Raw genomic sequence first — 21,072 nt, 5'->3', positions numbered from 1 at the left:
CCTGTAATATAAACAGGCTAAACATAAACCGGCTAATTAGGGATTTATATATATATACTATATATATAGTTATATATATATATATATATATATATATATATATATATATTATATATATATATATTATAGATTGCTTCTGATACTATCGAGCTTCATTACATAGGACTCTTTATGTTTCTAGTCCTGGATTTCTATTGATGGTGCTCAGAAATACAGGATAATCAATGCAGTGTGCTTGTGTCTCTCACACAGACAGCAGCAAGCCGTAGTGCTGGAGAGACCAAAGTGAGGCTGCAGGGTGTGCATTCCGCGGCACTGTTTGATTGATTAGGGTAAGGCGGGTATAATTAGTTTTGTATTGATTAGGGTGTCGGGTATAATTAGTTCCTCCTCACGGAGACAGTAATTAACTTAAAATGATGGGCGTGCGCAAGTGCGCGTTCAGACACTGCCATTAATTAGCTCATTAATACCAGCATTCAGAGCAGAGACTGCACACCTTGCATCCCTCGCATGGTTTAGGTGGCAGGGCATTCCACAGTGTATATAATGCTGGAGTTCATCATGCAATGTAGAGTTAGAGGGTAAAGTAGGCACACATATTTCTTTATTTAATTACTGTATGCATTTATTAATTTATTTATTTATCTATTTATTTATTTGTGTTTATTACATTTTTCTCTACTGCCACAATCTCCAAAGTTCCCAGGTAGTCCAGTGTATGTTTTTACACCAAGGTCCATAGTGTTCTATAAATGCCGTGAATTTTCACAGATTTTTTTCCAGACTTGCTCTCATTGCCTCCTATAGGCCTTTATCTGTGTATAATCTGATATGCTGTTGCTTTTATAAAAATGTTTAACCTTATATGAATGTTATTTAGAAAATGGGCTTTTTATTTCCTGGCATGTCATTGGCTAATACCCTGGGCTTTGGACGGACATCAATTTACAATAGAGAACCAGGAAATAAAAAGTACTGGTGCCTTTTCGCCTGGACAGATATCCTTGAGCCACCTAATGTTCAAGTTTAAGACCACAAAACATGGGTCTGTCTTTTTTTTTTTTTTTTTGTAATAGTTTGCCCATTTTCTAAGCTCAGTAAGAGCCTCCTGTCGGGTCTTATTGCTTACGTGTCACAATTAATTTTGTGTCATACTGATTAGAGCCGTGTAGGACCTACTTCTGAAATCTCCCTCCCTCCTCAAAATAAACAAACAAATAAATGGTCAAATAGACCACTAATGTGGGTTACGTTGTGACTACTGTAGAAAACAGAAAGTACTGATTAGAGGAAAAACCTCAGAATGGAGTGTGGTAACCAGTGGAGTACCACAGGGATCAGTAATAGGTCCTCTGCTATTCCTGATCTACATTAATGATTTAGATTCTGGTATAGTAAGCAAACTTGTTAAATTTGCAGACGACACAAAAATAGGAGGAGTGGCAAACACTGTTGCAGCAGCAAAGGTCATTCAAAATGATCTAGACAAGATTCAGAACTGGGTAGACACATGGCAAATGACATTTAATAGAGAAAAGTGTAAGGTACTGCACGCAGGAAGTAAAAATGTACATTATAAATATCATATGGGAGATACTGAAATTGGAGAAGGAATCTATGAAAAAGACCTAGGAGTTTTTGTTGACTCAGAAATGTCTTCATCTAGACAATGTGGGGAAGCTATAAAAAAGGCTAACAAGATGCTTGGATACATTGTGAAAAGTGTTGAATTTAAATCAAGGGAAGTAATGTTAAAACTGTACAATGCACTAGTAAGACCTCATCTTGAATATTGTGCTCAGTTCTGGTTACCTCGCTATAAAAAAAGATATTGCTGCTCTAGAAAGAGTGCAAAGAAGAGTGACCAGAATTATTCCGGGCTTAAAAGGCATGTCATATGCAGACAGGCTAAAATAATTGAATCTGTTCAGTCTTGAACAAAGAAGACTACGCGGCGACCTAATTCAAGCATTCAAAATTCTAAAAGGTATTGACAATGTCAACCCAAGGGGCTTTTTCGACCTGAAAAAAGAAACAAGGACCAGGGGTCACAAATGGAGATTAGACAAAGGGGCATTCAGAACATAAAATAGGAGGTACTTTTTTACACAGAGAATCATGAGTGTCTGGAACCAACTCCCCAGTAATGTTGTTGAAGCTGACACCCTGGGATCCTTCAAGAAGCTGCTTGATGAGATTCTGGGATCAATAAGCTACTAACAACCAAACAAGCAAGATGGGCCGAATGTCCTCCTCTCGTTTGTAAACTTTCTTATGTTCTTATGTTCTTATGTTTCAAACAGCATCACAAGCTTTCTTTTAAGGAATGTCAGAACAAGTGTGTTCTTTAGCAGATAACTGATAGAACTAAGATTTCAGTTCTTGTTTAGCCAGTGCATAAATGAAATAGACAATAGGACTCACCATTTTCAATTATCACTCACGTAAACGCAAAGCAGACGCAATGACACTTGGCATGTCATTAATATTAACAAGTCAGAAGGACAGGATCATTTGTATTTTGATATAGATGCGGAGCAGAGCTTGAATCAATGAATTAGTCTGCTGGAATGGAATGGACAGCTAATAATTTCATGCATACGTGTATTAAACGCATAGTCTGCATTACGTCCAATGTAGCTGTGGAGATGAAGATTGTCGTAATTGAAAGCATTGTGTGCATATTCGTGTCTTTTCTAAGGTTCGTGCCCCCTAGCCTCTACCGATTGTATGGAGTGCTTTACTGTTAGTGCAATTAAGTACAAACTTCGTTACCAGACGTCTATCTCACAGTGCAGTAGTTTAGACTTCAGGTGATTACTGCCTTTCAAATGCATCATTTTTCCTTGAGTGTAATGCTTTCTTTTTAGCTCAGGTGGACGATGTTTTATAAAGGTTCTCATTCGTGCAAATCTGTTTATTTTTTAATTGATTCTAATAAGAGGGCGCTGAGAATGTTAGCTGCTTGGAATGCAATTAATCGTAACCGTTGTTTCCAGCAGACATCTAATTGCGTTTCTCGCGCAGCCCACGAGACGGGCACGGTGATGGCTTTTCATGTTCTCATTAGTATTAGTGTCACTTCGTCTCGTTTATCTGAACCTCAGCGTCTGTTGCCGGGTCTCCGTTTGCATTTGTCATTTTCAAGGTTGTCAGTGTCGCAGGTGCAAGAGAAATGTTTACGAGGATTGCAGCTCTAGAGATACTGCCCTCCGCAATTCACTCTATAAATAACACGCTAGCTCTGAGGTGCTGTTGATTTGCAAACTGGCAAGGTTTTATTTTTTATTTTTTAATCACTTTACACGTAATCTCCCCTGTGGAAAGCAATTAAATAAGAAGGAAGTCATGAAATAATGAACTTGTAACACAGGCTTGGTAGAGCTGCATGTAACTTTTTTCACCACAATGGCGCTGATGCATTGTACAGCTGTGATAAGTAATAATTGGGCACAGTTTTCAAATTCAGTTCTGCTCTGGGGACAGGCTGCTTTGTAATTTTTTGGAGCGTTTTTATGTGTTATCTTTCATTTTCTCTATATTGTTATGATAACTTTAATTTTGCTAACCACAAGAGTCTAAATATAATGTATCAAGTTACATCAATACAGCAGGTGTTCTTATTTTTCCAAAAACAAAATGATTTGGAGAATGGAGTGTATAGTCATTAAGACTCTTGATCACAGCCCTTATATTTTAATCTCTGGATGTTTTGCAATGCATCCGCAGAGTGTTTAGACTAGTGATAGTGCTACTTTTTCATAGTGTCTGTTTTTGTTTCATGCAAGTTTTTCAAGTTTTATAATCTTTGCATGGAAAGTGGAGCAATGCGAGCTGGTGGCAAGGAGGGTCACCCAGTGGGTCTTAGTATATAAAGATTTCTATCTAGAGTGAGAGACTCTCTGACCCCTGGGGTGGGGTGGGGGGGGACAGGGAGGGGGGCAACCCCCCGTCCCCCAGGGTCCTAGGTTCCACTTTGCCCCAGGTCTGGATTTCCAGACACTGTTTTAAAATCCTTTTTCCAGCTCACTGGCTCCTTCGGTAACCTGCACAGGGCTAGCTCTGTGTCTTTTACTGTCTCTTGTCTTCAGGGTACTGTAGAGTGAGAAAAGGCATTACTGTTAGAATAATTCTACAGGGCTTGTGGTATGGATTAATTAAGTAACATTTTGAATGCACATAACTTATATCAACAAGAATCTAGAATAGTTTCAGGACTATTCTTTCAAAATTGAAGTAAAAGCTCCATGAATAGGTCATATGAACAGTTTGTTTTTCACATACAATGGGGTAAATCTTATTTCCCTTTGTATGACCAATAATAATCTTAATACATCTGTTACAGTAAAATGTATTATTGGTAACCTGATTCTCATAGTACCAATACACACACACATACACTCACAGACAGACAGACACACACACACACACACACACACACACACACACACACACACACACACACACACACACACACACACACACACACACACACACCTGTCACCTGTAGAAAGGAATCAATTACCACTAACTGCTGACATTCCCATTGCAATTAACAGCAGAACACTTCTAGATTGAATGCTGGATTTTAATTTCAGCACCAGGGACAGCACCTCATTCCAACCGAATCTGCTGCAGCTGAACTCTTCAACGGGCAATGCTAAGGCTGCTGTTCTCTGCACTCAGACACTGCAGCATTGCCTTCAGTGGGCATGCATTTTATATCACTGGATCGTGACATACAAAGAAACTATCACTACGGGCCTTTTTTGGAAGAGTATAGGAAAAGGGCCAGTTGCAACAGTAAAAAGAACTGCAACAAATAACCATTTTGCATGAAGAGTTACTGTATCTTAGGAACTTTTTTATTCTGGGTTTATACTATATATTATTTTAGTCCACGCTGAAAAATGCCCAAGAATAAGAATAAGAATAATTTAGGTCCACTAAGGTTTTAGATATTTTCCACTAAGGAAAACAAAGGTTATCACACCTGTTGATTGTGCAGCTCTCACATTCATCAAAGTTGCTCCTTACAGATTACAAACATATTGAAGAAAAATAACTAAATAAATAAATATTAAACCTGTTTCCAAACCTCACAATTTCTTAAAATGCCCATTTTTGGATGGCTGAATAAATTCTGTGACCTTTGAGAGATGCTGGTCTGTCATTTCAGTGAAGCAGAAATCCAGTTTGAAACAGTGTAGCTTTTTGCTTTGTGGCCAGCCTCCATCAGCACTGCCTCTTGTCCAGAGCAGAATACATTGATTATAGTCCTAGAACAGAAGATAGGCAGAGACAGGGTCATTTGGGTGAGAAATTTGAAAGAAGACTGGGTACCAGTTTTTTTTTTTTTTTTTTGAGCTACACATTTTGCCTTATACTGATTTAGTAGAAGAAAAAACATCTTAATAGTGGAAACATGTACTTCCATATTCGCAATGCTTACTGTATGTGTGTGTATCAAGAATTATTACCCTTCACAATGAAATGTGTTGGGAGGTCATTATCCCTCCAACTCATTTATGGGTAATTCTCACTACACATTGAAGACTCAGAACTTAACTTCTATATCATTTACTTTTTCAGTGTGCTAATGGGGTTTGATATTAATGTTTTTTGTGCATATTTGCAGAACAAGACCTGCAGATTAAAGCAATTGAAAAAGCCATTGCTTTTATTAAAAGTACAGTATTCCAGTCAGCTCTCACATTAGTGCTAAAATGCTGATTTGTCCTTTCTTGACATTGATGAATAAAATATGAACCCACGCTATATTGTAATAATGTAGTGTGAAGCTGCACAATTGAAAAAATGTATACATTCAGTGCAAAAAAACACAAATGGGTGACCAGTTTAATTCAAAATATCAAATTTACAGGGATATTTAAATCTATCTAGCTATCCATTTATCTATCTTTCTACAATCTATCTATCTACACTAACACTTACATATAGAGATATAGATACAGAGCTATTTGATTCTGTACACAAACACATACACATGCATATATAAATACATGCTCTCAAATGCGCTCGCACACACACACTGAAACACAGAACTATATGTGACGTGCTGTAGCTAGACGGAGGGAATGTGTTTAGTGGGCAGGCTAGTCTGCATTTGCACAGATTCCTTGAACACACACACACACGTAATCCCACAGGATACAAACACACACACACACACACACACACACACACACACACACACACACACACACACACACACACACACACCGAGCCATGTATCTTTGCATGGACTGAGCAGAGCATGTTTAATAATGGAGGGAGCCAGGAGCCAGGCTTGTTGACTCACCCACAGGAGCGGATCTTTAGCACACCACAGCACTCCCATCTCTGCTTATGTAGGCTAAGTTAAGTGAAAGTAGCTCAAGTAGAAAGAGTAACGATGCAGTGGGCAAGCAACACCAGTGACTGTGAGAATACAGGAAGTGACAACATTGGATACTGAAGGCTTGTACTGTATTGAGAGCACATGTGTACATTGCAGGACATATACAATCGCCATGATTAGTCTGGACTAGAGGAACACAAGGTTGCCCTAAAGCATCTGAACTCTATTGAATTTGTATCGCAACATGTGAACATTAGCACAGTTTCTTCTCATCCACCCGATGACCAATGATGTCTTGAAAGCTTATATTTTTATAAAACTGATTTAGTCACCTTGTTGTCTAGATTCACTTTCTTGGGTCCTTGTGACGACACTGAATGCATTACAACAACTATTCAATTAACTGTTTATTCCGTTTGCATTTATACTGAAAGAAATCCTTGCTTTACTTTAAAGTGCCTGCAGCTGAAATGTTGTTTTTTTATGCCTGGTTATGCTAGATTGACCTGAGCAACATTACTAATCGATCCCTGATCATACACAAAGCCAGATGTAGAATGGTACAGTATCTACCAGTATTGCAGAATGGCCACCATGTTTGCAAGTGATTTGCAAAGAGCCAGGGAATATTAAATATAGGCATGGTTGTTTTTTTTTTTTATGTTTCAGCTAGTTTGCACTGTACAGAAATATGCAAATCAGGTCGCAATGTTCAGTTGACCTCATTCCTTTTAGGGATTCAAATACATTAAATTAACAATGATGTGAATACCAAAGATACTGTAGGAAGTAAAGATGCTATTTGTGTTTGTTACTATTTTTGCTGGACAATTTGAATGAAGAACTATTATCTCCCTTCAGTTCAGTGCATATCCTTGTGTGTTTGTGTGTGTGTCAAGAAAACCACTTGCAGAAAGAAAGTGTGGGGTTGTTTCTGTTTTTAAATGATATAAGCCTTAATAAATCCCTTGCCCTTTTCTATGCACTGTAGATTAAGGTAGTGCACTTCACTGTGACACACTCACTCTCTTTGTGGTTTGAGAAGTCTGTTTAATAAACTGTATAGAACTTAACCTAAGCATGACTGGGGTTATACAGCCAGCAAAGGGAGCACAGCACACACCGGGCTAGAAGGAGAACTTACCTCTCGCCCCCTAAGAAAAAAAAAACCTTCCCCAAATGAGGGGCAAACATGGAGTGTACACTTCCACTGACATCAAACACAGGACTTGACCACTCATTACAGTATAATAATAGTGAACACCATAGATCTAACATGCAGCTCTTATTACAGTATAATAATAGTGAACACCATTGATCTAACATGCAGCTCTTATTACAGTATAATAATAGTGAACACCATTGATCTAACATGCAGCTCTTATTACAGTATAATAATAGTGAACACCATAGAGCTAACATGCAGCTCTTATTACAGTATAATAATAGTGAACACCACAGATTTAACATGCAGCTCTTATTACAGTATAATAATAGTGAACACCATAGATCTAACATGCAGCTCTTATTACAGTATAATAATAGTGAACACCATTGATCTAACATGCAGCTCTTATTACAGTATAATAATAGTGAACACCATTGATCTAACATGCAGCTCTTATTACAGTATAATAATAGTGAACACCATAGAGCTAACATGCAGCTCTTATTACAGTATAATAATAGTGAACACCACAGATTTAACATGCAGCTCTTATTACAGTATAATAATAGTGAACACCATTGATCTAACATGCAGCTCTTATTACAGTATAATAATAGTGAACACCATTGATCTAACATGCAGCTCTTATTACAGTATAATAATAGTGAACACCATAGAGCTAACATGCAGCTCTTATTACAGTATAATAATAGTGAACACCATTGATCTAACATGCAGCTCTTATTACAGTATAATAATAGTGAACACCATTGATCTAACATGCAGCTCTTATTACAGTATAATAATAGTGAACACCATAGATCTAACATACAGCTCTGGCCAAAAGTTTTGCATCACCTAGACTGATTAGACATAATTTAAAAAAAAAGAAAAAAAAGTTTTATTTAACATCATGTGATCAAAGAAACTACTAATTGAGATTGCAAAAGTGTACCAGAAGCCATAATAGTAGCATAGTATTTCATGTTAAATTTTTCCATTTTTGTCAGTTTTTTGTTAAGTATATGGAAAACTACAAAGCGGTATATAATTCAATAAGTTAATGTATTCAGCAGGTTTCATTCAACTTTATTCAACTAAATTTGTTAATTCTATAGAGTGATGCAAAACTGTTGGCCATAGCTGTAGATGATAGCTTTTTAATTTTAATTTATTTGAGTATCTCTTAATCGAGTCCTTTGGATTGTTTCATATTTGTGGATGATAATTTTACATTGTCACCGTCATTTAATTACATGTGTCTAGCCAAGTCAGCAGTGACAATATGAAAATATGTTTCCTCCGTTTCTCCCTGTAATGAATTAATAAATGAATGAATTCCTAATTAAACCTGCTGTTTGTGGTAAACATCTGATTTCTGACTCTGAATCTTTCACAACACTATATTCAGCATTCAACTGTGGATAAATAAACTTGCATAGCAGATAGGAGATTTTATACATACACCCAGAGAATAGGGGAATTTAGAGAATGGATTTATGTTCCTGATGCCCAAAACTTGAATATCCGTCCGGCGTTTGGCTCAGGGATTTTGGAACAGAGACATTTGACACCAAATGTAAAAAAAAAATAAAATTTTGAAAAAAGTATAACCCCACAATAATACCTTTAAAAAAAATTGGGTTTTAGTTTTAGCAAGTATTTCGCTTCTAAATAAGAGACAAAGAGTAGTTTCAATGAAAACCCCCTTTTTTATAGCTTAAATATCTACATTTCAGCACCCAAGCAGCAGGAGAGCTCCACTGTGTAAACAGTAACCCTTGCTCCCTACCCTTGTAGTGCTGAAGGGTTATGCTGTTGCTAACTACAAGTACCTTTGCATTCATACCCGTTCTAGCATCCCAGCAGCTAGTACAATCATTTTTCAGCTCATGTGTACCAGAAAGGCGTGTGGTAAAACTGTACCATTAATCGAATAAACACATTTGATTGCCAGAGTGAATAAATATTGGCTGGCAATGCGTTATTATTTCTGCTCATATATTATTCCAAAAATATAAACTGCACCATTATTATTATTTATTTATTTATTTATTTTACGAGATGAGAAAAATACCTGGTAAATTTTGTTTGCCTAGTTTTGCATTGGTTTCTCCTTGTGTAAGCTTTGAAAGGGTCTCTGTTCATGCCAGTTCTAGAGCGTTAATTCCTTGGTTTCTTGTGTTACAGGGGAGCCTGTGTTTAGGGATTACTGTGCACTCTTTCTGAAGACGGATTACCTTGTCACACTAACAGCCGGGTAAGTGTTCTTGTTCTTTCTTCATTTCTGCTGTGTTCTAGTGGCTTCTTTCCTTCAAGGACATTCCAACCTTGGATGTACTCCTTGCTGGTGGCAGAGACTACAATTCCCAGCATCCCCTGTCTACATGCCCCCCCTCCCCTCCCTTTAAAGAACATCGGAGTTCTGTGAAAAAAGGATCCTGGGATTTGTGGTTGATTGCTGTTGGAAATTTTGCACCGCTTGAAGCACTGGGAATTTGGTTGCTACTTGGTGCAGTGATTTAAGATTCTGGAGACTTTTGTCAGTGTTAGCTGAGCCCATTGGAACTGTGACAGGTTTGATAAGTATTGTGCCCATTATTTACTGCATTAGGTACACTTCTGTTAAACAGTTTGTGTGCTACCAGAGACTGTTGGGTGAAGCTGTCCTACTCCAATCAAAAGTTCATCGCTTGAAGGACTGATGAAATATATCCAGTCTGTAAGGCTTTTATTATGCTGTAGAGTCATTGCACCTCTTTTGAAAATGTCAGCACTACAGCCAGTTACAAGACAAAAAAAAAGAATCTGCATAAAAGCACTTTGAATAAAAAAAAGCCTTTTCAAGAGTGATATTCTGCTGATCTCAATGCACATCTCATAAACCACAGAGTGTTGGTTGCCGTGTTCTGCTTATTGATCTGTTTTTTTGCTGCATGGTTTATATTTTAATCTCAGTACATTTTAACCCGTCACAGGGGTTTACAGAGGTTCACTGCCCGTTGAGCTGAGCCGGGACATCATGTTGCACGGAACAGATCTCTCCTTGCAACATAGTCTCCTGGCTGTTGAGACCCATGTGGGTTTGGTGAGCACTCAGACAGGACAAGTTTGTGAAACTATTGAAAAATATGGTAGAAATCTCACCCTTGATTAAACCGCGTGGCAAAATTGGTTTGCACATGGCTTTGTCACTATGACACACACACACACACACACACACACACACACACACACACACACACACACACACACACAGATTCATCATAAAACAGAGTTCTGCTTTGTGTATCTTTGCCCTGCTCAGCACCTGACAATGCAGACCAGTTTGGATGATCTTTGTTGGCTTGTGCTTGTCGGTGTGGCAAAAAAAAAGTAAAAAGAGCAAAATTACATTTTATTTTTATTTTTTTTTGTTGTTTAAGCATCCTTCTCATCCTGAGACATTTCTAGCGATTCTTGGTGTTTTTTATTCTGTTTTTTTCAGGATCCCTCTATCTGGAATATTTTATTCCTAAATAATCTAAAGAGGCCATGTGCTGTTTCTAGAAAGACTTTTCATGCTACCTTCATTGGCAAAGGATCAGCACAATGCATAACAACAACACACAGTAACTTTGTATCTGCTCATCCTGACCACCGACGCTATAGTAGAGAAATCATTGTCCAGCATTAAAAAAAAACCTTCAAGAAAGAAAAAGTCACAGCCCGATCTACTGGACTCTGCTGTTTTTTGGACTGCTGAATCACTTGTATTGAATAACAGGGAGAATGTGGTACTGGTATCAGCCACAGAGGGCGCTCTGCCAGCTGCACTGCTTGCTTGTGCTCAGTCTGTGTAGATATTACATTAACATGCTTTAATCTGTTGAGGGCAGATTGGAAACAAATCCCAGGCAAAGCTTTTAAACCCTCTCAGTCCTGTCCTTTTAATTTTGCCACACGGTCTGTGTGTGCCAGGCTTGGAGGCAGCGAGGCTGTCTGTATGACCAGTGGGACGAGGGTTGATCTGGGGTAAATTGGAGCTTAGTCTAATCTGCCAGGGGAGATACTTTATTTTCTATTAAAACAGATTAAATGTCAGATGATTTGACACTTTTGGTGAGCTTCGGTCGATGCTTTCAATTTGTCCATGAGATAGACTGAGAAATCCAGTCCTGGTTTCCACAACTCCTTCAGAGATACAACAGGGTAGCTGCACTGGCCACATAGAGAATCCATTCCCAAAGTGATGAGATATTGTACAGGTTTTGCAGATCTCAACCAACAGGCTGGTCTGTGTACAGGGCATATTTGAAATGTTTCTGTATCTGTTCTGTAGATATTCTCTGTAAAATGTTATAAGCATAACAAAAACACCATCTGTTTACATGGCTGTTTCTTCCCCTAAGTGAGCAGAGCCTGCAGATTATATTCATTACCAGGCAGTTGTTGTGATATGTCTCATTAGTTGACAGACTGACATGAAAAACTCAAGGATAGAGAAAGCATGTGGTGTTGGAATTCAAGCTACCTTTAAACTGGAAGTGGAGTTTGACTGTAGACAAATCTAGTAAACAGCCTCCACAAAATCCTTTGCTAGTGCAAAATTGATCACTGATTGTTGGGGCATGCAGATGTGTGTTAATGACACCTGCATAATTATGTTTATACATAATGACTATTTATTGCCAGAATGAATAATATCCCAAAACACCTAAAAAGTTGATAGGATAGAGCCCTTGAAGATTGAAAAAAGAACCTTCAGCAGTTGTGCAGGGAATCCAGTTCCAGTGGATAAAACTCTAGTCCATGTTTTCACTGCAACTCTTGCCGTGTGCTGATGTGGCAGAACAGACCGATGGGGTTCCGATCCACTGCGCAATGAGGTGGTTTGAACATGTTTACATGCAGCACATGAACTAGTGAAATAGAAATCCAGGTGCTGGGAGTAGAGGTATGTGTGTGTCAGGCAGAAGTGTACTGCCACAAAAGCAGGTTTAAACCATTCTGTGCTACAGAGTTTAATCCATTCATTTTAGTTCCCAGAAGATTAAATCGCTGCCCTGTATCCATTGCCCAGCTGGTTCAGAACCCTGGACAGCAGGGTGTGTGTGCGTGTGTGTGTGTGTGTGTGTGCGTGTGTGTGTGTGTGTGTGTGTGTGTGTGTGTGTGTGTGTGCGTGTGTGTGTGCGCGCGGGTGCGCGTGTGTGTGTGTGTGTGTGTGTGTGTGTGTGTGTGTGTGTGTGTGCGCGTGCGTGCATGTGTGTGTGTGTGTGTGTGTGTGTGTGTGTGCGGGCACGCTCGTGCGTGCGTGCATGTGTGTGCGTGCATATTTTTTTAGCGTGGCATGAATTCAGGTCCTGAACATTGCTCTCAATCAGGGACAGTTGGGAGCTGTAGCTGGCTGGCTGTACTGTATGTGAAGTTTATGTGGCTCCGGGGAGCTAGGAGCTAAGGGATCTGCTCTACTTCAAGCCAGTAACCTATATATATATATCAGAGCATGCAATTATCTGATAGCTGAGATGCAGTGGGACTGTAGTTCTGTTTTAAATGGTGGCCCATTTTCAGCTCAGGTTTTTGGAAAACGCACACACAAAGACAAACACACCCCTGTAGCTAGCCGCTGGTAAAATGACTTTTAATATTTGTATTTTCCTGCCTTTGCAGACCTTTAGCTTCCAAGTATTAGGTTGCATATCGTAGAATAGTAGCTACAGTGCAACAGAGCCCCAAACTATATGTATCTCTCTGTACCTCACTGTAGAATTTTACCTGTGCAACACGTTTCGAGTCAAGTGTATCACTTCCTCCTTCTACGAATCAGGCCTCAGTATAAAAACAATGGCAGCCTGATGGCAATTCAGTGAAAAACAAGACAGGCTGCAAAACAGCATTCCATTAAATTAAAATAATATTCAGCTACATAAATGAAAAAGAAAGTAGCCCTAGGTTTATTGAAAATAAATAAACTTTGTTTCTAGTAGCATTACTAAATAATACAAAACAGCTTGAAAACATGAGGAGAAAAGCACTGCATGTTAATTTAGCACACTGCAGTCCTTGGAACATACTTTCATTTTAATTTAAGTGCACAGCTTTATGACTAAGTGCTGGAGAGTGGTGTGTGTGTCGTTTGAGTCACAGATGAATTCAGGCTATATACCATACCCCCTTGTATTTCTTTTTAAGCCTTCCTTTCTGCTTCATGAGCCTCAAATGTCTCTTTTTTTTGTTGAAAGTACCTGACTTTGGATCATGGTGTCTTGGGCTTGCCTCCCGTCACTGTTGCTTAAATAGAATTTAATAAGTTGAGTTTTCAGCAAGCCAACCCCTAGCTCACTTGACAGCTGTTTTCTGAAGCAGTCAAGATTGCCTGACTGTAATCAGACCTTAAACCTTGTCACTTTACCCTTTATGCAGTAAATGCAGTGTTGTTCTCTCTGTTTAAAATTCTTGGTTATGAGAGAACCACACCACGGGAAAGCAATATTCTAAAGCAACAAGAATTTCACTAAAATATACAACCTGCTTAGCTTCATTGATTCTGGAGCCACTGGATAATCAACAAGCAATCACTGTGTCCACAGTGAGCTACCTGTAAATTACTCTCCTATCCCACATGTGTGTGTTGTTAACACCATAGGTATATAGAAGAGACCATTCAAAAACAGCAAGCAGCACTATAGCCAAGGAGAACTCCAAAATGAAAAAAAAATAATTTGATAAACAGACCACTCCATATTAGTTAACTATTACGTTTGGACGTCTGCCACAGCACAGATGAAATTAGACAAATTGGTATGGAAGGACAGAGAGACAGATTGAGGAAGAGAGAGCGAGAGCTGGCTGTATATTAATGTAATGTGATCTGTAAACAGTAAGACAGGGTGTAAATAAATAAATCCAGTATTGTATCTGCAGGTAGACGATGGAGGGCTGTAATCACCAGACTGGTTTGTTGTGTAAACTACTGTTCGTGTGTATGCAGCTTCCTCAATGTGTTCCACTCTGGTGTCTATCACATCTGACACAGAGATGTTGAATTCCAAGTCCAGAAAAAGCAGCTCTCATTGAATCACTGGAGCTCTGGGCTGCCATTTCACTCCCCTCCACCCACTTCTCTCCTTTCCTCTTCCTCCCAACTTATCCACACCCTCTCCCCCTTTCTCTCCCTCACTCCCTTGTTCATGCATTTCATCATTTCTTGTATGACCTTTAGAAAAGTTGCTTGAACATTGAAATCTAAGCTATTGGCAGGTGAAATTTGCTTCGTTTTGAACAGATAATATGGACTTTGCTTGCTTTTGAACAGACAATATGTCAGAAATAGCTAAAGAGTTGAATATTCGGTGCAATATGGTAGGTTTAAAAGTGTGTTGGCGACTCAGTATAGATATACACAGATAAAAAAATTAAAGAAGAAGTGAATATTAATGCTGAGATTTACTCTCCACTACATTAGACTTAGAACAAATAAACCCTGTTACTAGGAAACCTGAATCCTTCCCACTTTAGCAGCAGATCAGCAGCATTGTGCAGTGTTTAATGATCAGAATTAAACGAGGGAAATTATGAGATTTTGTTTTAACGATTGATTACGTCTCCAATTAAACCTAGTCTCACATGCTCTGTCCCTTATATACATGTCCTGCAGGTTAGTATACCATATTAATGGAAATAGCATTACAGCTATGGGCAAAAGTCAAAAGTTTTGCAACACCCTATAGAATTAACTAATTTTGCTTCATGAAGTCAAATGAAACCAGCTGAATAATATTAAGTTAACTTATTGTTAGATTGTCGCATTTAAAAAAGTTTGTCACTTTTTCGTTAAGTACAGTATATGGAAAACTACAAAATGGTACATAATACAATATGTTAACATAACGTTATTCACAAGGTTTCATTCGACTTTATGAAGCAAAATGTGTGAGTGATGTAAAACCATTGGCTATAGCTGTAAATATATAAACTTTATATACTATATATGTAAAAATAAACAAATCCCCCTCTTCTGTCTAAGTCTTTAGTCTCTGAAGCAATGTAGTTACAAAAAAAAAACAACATTTTCTTTATTTTCTAAATACATACACCCCCCTGCTTGGAGTTTAGCCAGGGTTACTCAGCGGCTAAAAATGTATTTTGGGTGTGAGAAAGAGAGAGAGAGAGAGAGAGAGAGAGAGAGAGAGAGAGAGAGAGAGAGAGAGAGAGAGAGAGAGAGAGAGAGAGAGAGGTCACAGTATCTCACTGAGAGGGGAGTCTGTAGGAAACAGTTTACTGGTCTGCTGGCTGAGCCTGGCTGAGGGCTGCGCTGGACTGGCATTACCAAGATCTCAACAACAGCAAGTGGGCACCAAGCCAACAGGAGAGCAGGGGGGAGGATGAGAGAGAGGGGAGTGGTGTGAACTGCTGAGTCAAGAAAGGGCAGGGAAGAATACCAGTGGAATAGTGAGGACAGGAGAGAGACGTAGATGATTTGTAATTTGTAGCGGCTTGTAAAATATTTAAAAACAAACCCCAAACTCCAAACTTAACCAGTCTCTAATCCCTTTCTTTTAATTTCTATTTGTTTGTCCATGCATTTAAAAACACAAGATTACATCCTGTATTATGCATGCATCTGACCTTTATTCTATTAATCTGAGAACATGTACAGTATATACAGTGCTGCTCTTTTAAAACGCATGCTCATTTCCAAAGAGGCCCCACCCCCCAAGCAGGTCTGCATTTCCACAGGGTAAATCCTCAAAGCTGAGGCTCTCTCCCATGCTTTTCCCGTTGGATCTCTGTGATCTCACATTACACAGTAACACTTGAAATGTATTTATAAAGCTCTTGCTTGTGTAAAGTCTTCTTCTTTTTTAAGCATTATTTGGGCCCACTTATATAATATTTGTTGCTTGGAAACCATACCTCATAGTAAAGAGGATCTTTTAAAAAATGTACCTAAATGAGGAACAATTGTTTAGACACCAATAATGATGTATGCTAGCTATTGGACTTGATAGATTTATTAAAGTATAATTAAATCATAACTAATCAAAACAGGATTTAGATAAACAGTGGAGGCTGGGCATAAACAGGAGACCATGCACACCAGAAACATCTTAACTGCTATGCAAAAGAGCCAGGCTCCTCTGCATGTGTGGTTACAGAGCTTTTAACTTCACGAAAGGGCACCACACAACAACGCCCATGCATACAGTATGACAGTACCTAGAGATATTTGTAAATAAATAGTCAAATGGTTCACAGGATCAAAAGCATATGCCATAGTAAATCTGGATGATAACTGACATCACAGTGCTGTTTCAAAGCAGTACATTTACAAAACACTATATTTCCAGGTTTGTATCCAGACAGTGACATCAACCTTTCAGCAATTCATTGTTCAAAGCCTGTGCTAGAATTCTAACCTTTAAACCATAAAGGGCAGCCAACACCAATGTCACTCCACATTGGATGCCAAGAGTTTTCTGGTTCTTATCTTTTTTTTAAATGTATTTCAATGAGCTTTTTCTATTAGTCTGTCACACCATGTCTACTAATGATATTTCTGGGACGACCTAATCTTGGTTTGTATAATTGAACCCAGATCCCTGCTTGCAGTCCAGAGGTCTTCTACTTAAGCTGCTTAATAAGACTAAAGATTTTGCAGGCTGTCCAGCCTTCACCTTGTTCTGTTGGGTACACTTCTAATTTAATTGGATGTGTTTTATATTTGATTTAAATGATTTTGTTTTGTTGTAGCTTGCTCATCCAGCCTGGCTTTTTTTTGGTACTTTAATAGGAGCCCTTTGCATATCTCCTGGGAGAGGGCAATTTATTAAAAACAGTGTTTGCGTCTGCATAAGTTTTATTTGTTTACTGAGCCAGGCTTTTTGCTTTATTACAACATCCCAGTGCTGTCTGTCTCAATTGGTGCCGAGAGGAAGGCAGAGGGTTGTGAGGACGCCGTCCAAGCTCTTCCCACACAATCTCAATTGGATTGAGAACCAGGGATTGCAGATGCCATGCTTCTCAAATCATTCACACGCGATGCTGTTGGCACGGCGGACGTGTACAGTTTCATGTGGAAAGTAGCCAGCACCATTACAGTTCAGCATTGTTGGGTTGATCTGCATCGATGCTTAAGCAAACAATGGCATCAAGGGAACCAAAGACTATACATGTCCCACACCAGGGTGTTGTGGGCAGACAGGTCCCAGTAACTTGGATAGACAGTGTTAAAAGTACAGCAAAGTGTTTTTTTCTTGTTAATTCTTCTTTGATTGTGCTGCTCTCTATTATATTGATTGCTGTTGTTGTGTTTATTGTTCCGGGGGACATTGTTTCTTTATACAAGACTGAGACATGTGCGCGGCCTGCAGGGTTGTCTTGTGCAAACGTTGGGAGTGCTGGTGTGGATTACATCACTCTGTCTACAGCTCTGTAGTCCAGCATCTGGGGCAAGACGAAAGCGCCTCCAACAAGCCAGTGTGATTTTACGAGTTACAACCCAGCTGGAGAGGCAATGCACGGCAGACAAGTAGGGAGGGACGTCATTTATGAAATGGTATTCTGTATACCAAGGATTAATTGTATTAATCTCTCTTTCTCTAGGAAAATCTCATGCTTTATAACATCATTGGGGATTGTAAATAACCTTAAAAGAATCACTAAGAACAGGTCTGAAATAGTTGCTGTTTAAGTTAGAATGAAATACATTACTGTTGTGTTCATTTCAACATGCAGTGTACATTTGTCTCAGTCACTTATTTTTGGAGCTTTTACCCCGTTACTTCATGTGACCGATGTGTGCTTTACGAACTGTCACTGCCTGTTGCACAAGACTGTTTAATCTCTTCCTACTGGCTGAAAAATGAAGATTTAGCAAACACGTTAAAGTCAACTTGATTTATCTTCATGTTGGGTGAGTGGTCTGTGGCCTCTGTTGACTTTAGATTAGTCTGGGTGGCTGTGCTTAGCCGCTCCTTCATGTGGCCTGACAGGGTGCATCACGAAGAAATCCATATTAATACACCCTCCAGATCCCTTCATTCCTTCCACTCATTCTGCCAGCTTGACATCATATGCAGCGTGTCAGAATCACAGACAGCGTTGCAAATTTTGATGTCTGGAAATCACAGTCTCTCTGAGGATAAACTTCCAATCCTCTCTAAAAAAAAAAAAAAAAAGAACCATATAGTCTAGCTGAGGAACAGCTGAGGGCTGGGTCTAATGCTTGATTCCCTATCGCACCAAATGTGGAAATAAATTAAACCTGAATATGAGCAAAACACAAGTGTAAATAAGAGACTTTCTAACACTCTTCACAGCCACTGAATCCAGGCCTGTTCTGTACCTGCCTGCTGGACTTACAGACAGACAGGCAGCGCAATCTGGTCTTACTTGTCCCTCACCTGTAAACAGGACTCTGACAAACTGCACACTCACTTAGTGGAGCACAGCTGTGGCTTTGCATCCCAGATAAATGGATTAAATGGATTAGCCGCGACTGCAATACAGTTGAAAGCTGCTTCCAGGCAAGCCAGGGAACAGCGAAATCTTCCCTGCTGTCTCTCCCTATGCTCTGTAATTCACTTAGCCAGGCATGATGTTGCCTAATTACACCAGTGTTTCCAGGGCGGGTAGGCAGGGAGCAAACACAGGCTGGTCAGTCACCACACCCTGAGGGCTAGTCCTGGGCTAGTGTGTCTGCTGAGCACCCACAGCAGCATATCTCATCCAACTCCTCTTTTTACAGGAGAGCATTTTTCAAGTTCATGCTGAGAGATGCTGGATAATCCACAGGGCTCCAAACAAGCCTCTCCCTAGAAGATCAAAGAAGAACAAAACAACGAAGACTGCAGGACAGTATCTTCATGTACAAGAATGGGTTTTTGTTTTGTAGAGTCAAGCAGATGAGACAATCAAGCCTTCATTATCCTGGTGTGTAAATTGTTTTCTGCTGAAGTAGGGATAAAGAAATTTAGGACCAAAACGTTAAACTTGGTGGTTCTCATTTGAGGACCACGTTGATGAAATCATTTGAACCCTTGCTCATTCTGCTTAGCTCAATATACGTTAGGTCATACATGATGTATTATAAAGTATCACCATGCTTCATATGAACTGCAGTTCTAAGTGGGGAAAAAGATCGGTGGAGAGTTGGAACTGCAGTAGTTTTGCTGCCTGTGGGCAGTGAGGGGCGCGCCCTCTTCTGGAGCTCTGCGGGTATTGTAGGGCCTCATGCGAGGCACAACTGCACTAATGAAGACTGCCAGAGCTTGGTGTGCCTGAACATATGGAGTTGCTTAGCAGGGAGTTCCTTACTAGAAAGCATGGCTGCAGGCTGCATTGCTGTTCTCTGCTATGTGTAGCCACTCATTCGTAAAAGATGAGTGGCTGTCACCACCTCACAGCCCCTGTCACCACCCCACAGCCTAACCCCTGACCTCTGGCCTCTGGCCCTGACAAAGCACTCTCTCCTTTCATCCTGCCTTCCTTCAACAAACTAGTTGCGCATGAAGCACAATGTCATCATATCATGCAAGCCAAGTGATGCAATATTAAAAGACCAGGCATTAACCCACTAATTGATTATTATTGGGTGCCCCCAAAATAATGATTACATTATTATTATTATTATTATTATTATTATTATTATTATTATTATTATTATTATTATTATTATTATTATAGGGAAGCGGCTGTAATATGTAGCACACACTGCTGTGTCCCTTGTTTGGTTGATTTGTTTGTTAGGCAAACAGAATCCCTAGCATGTGTACCTGTAGCAAGTCATATTCAGTCACAATGGACAATACAGCGGGAGTAATTTTCCGGTTGCCATGGTTTCCTGAAAAAACTCTTCTAAAAGTCTTGTACAGTAATGATTCCAAAGCAGGTCCATGCAAAACCCCTCTAGCAGAACTGCATCACTACACCAGGGCATACAACCATAAAACATGGAGAAAAAACAAAACAGAAAATGATTGCTGACATTCACTATAAAACATTGGTTTCTCTTTAGTTTCTTTTTAGATTTTCTGTGATGAAGTATAACTGTTTTCCTGACTGCTGGAGAACAGAAAGGTAGTTTATTAAACCCTTTCAGAATGCAGTTTCCTTCCAGCCCGAATGCATGGGGGATGAACTCAGACAAACACTCAAATTACTGCCTTCTCGTTTTACAGATAACAAGCGCTGGCAAGTTTAGTACTGCAAAAAGGGTGGAATTCATGAAAATTTAGGATCGGTGCATGCGCCCTGATTTGAATATGTATTGATGTGGTGATCCGCAGTGCACCCCTAAAGTGCATACTGCACAGCACGCAGAGCGTCGCTGATTTGATCCGTTTTTCATGTTCTACTAGAGCAGCACTTGTCTGTGTCGAGTGCCTTTCTCATCACATTAACTCCCTCTTTCAATGCGGTTATCGTATTTTAATACGAGACGGCAAAGTGGCTTATTCTCAATTCTGTGTTCTGCGAGAACCCTTCCCACTGCAACAGCACTAATTAGTAACTTTCCCGTGTCTCTGTCCCTCTCTCACACACAGCATATCAATCA

General features: G+C 39.4%; 1 protein-coding gene across 3 annotated transcripts in view; it reads left to right on the top strand.

Moving 5' to 3' along the window:
* Window positions 1–21,072, top strand: part of LOC121319376 (disks large-associated protein 4-like) — a 108,100-nt gene that overhangs the window by 14,631 nt on the left and 72,397 nt on the right. For all 3 annotated transcript variants that reach the window (XM_041256758.1, XM_041256759.1, XM_041256761.1), the window contains exon 2: window positions 9,723–9,792. The gene's annotated coding sequence lies outside the window, so the exon portion shown is untranslated. The remainder of the gene's footprint in view (window positions 1–9,722; window positions 9,793–21,072) is intronic.

This window comes from Polyodon spathula, chromosome 8 (assembly GCF_017654505.1).
Source record: "Polyodon spathula isolate WHYD16114869_AA chromosome 8, ASM1765450v1, whole genome shotgun sequence".
Classification (NCBI taxonomy): Eukaryota; Metazoa; Chordata; class Actinopteri; order Acipenseriformes; family Polyodontidae; genus Polyodon; species Polyodon spathula.
The sequence above is the reverse complement of the archived record's forward strand: the minus strand, read 5'-3'. Positions and strand labels throughout refer to the sequence as shown.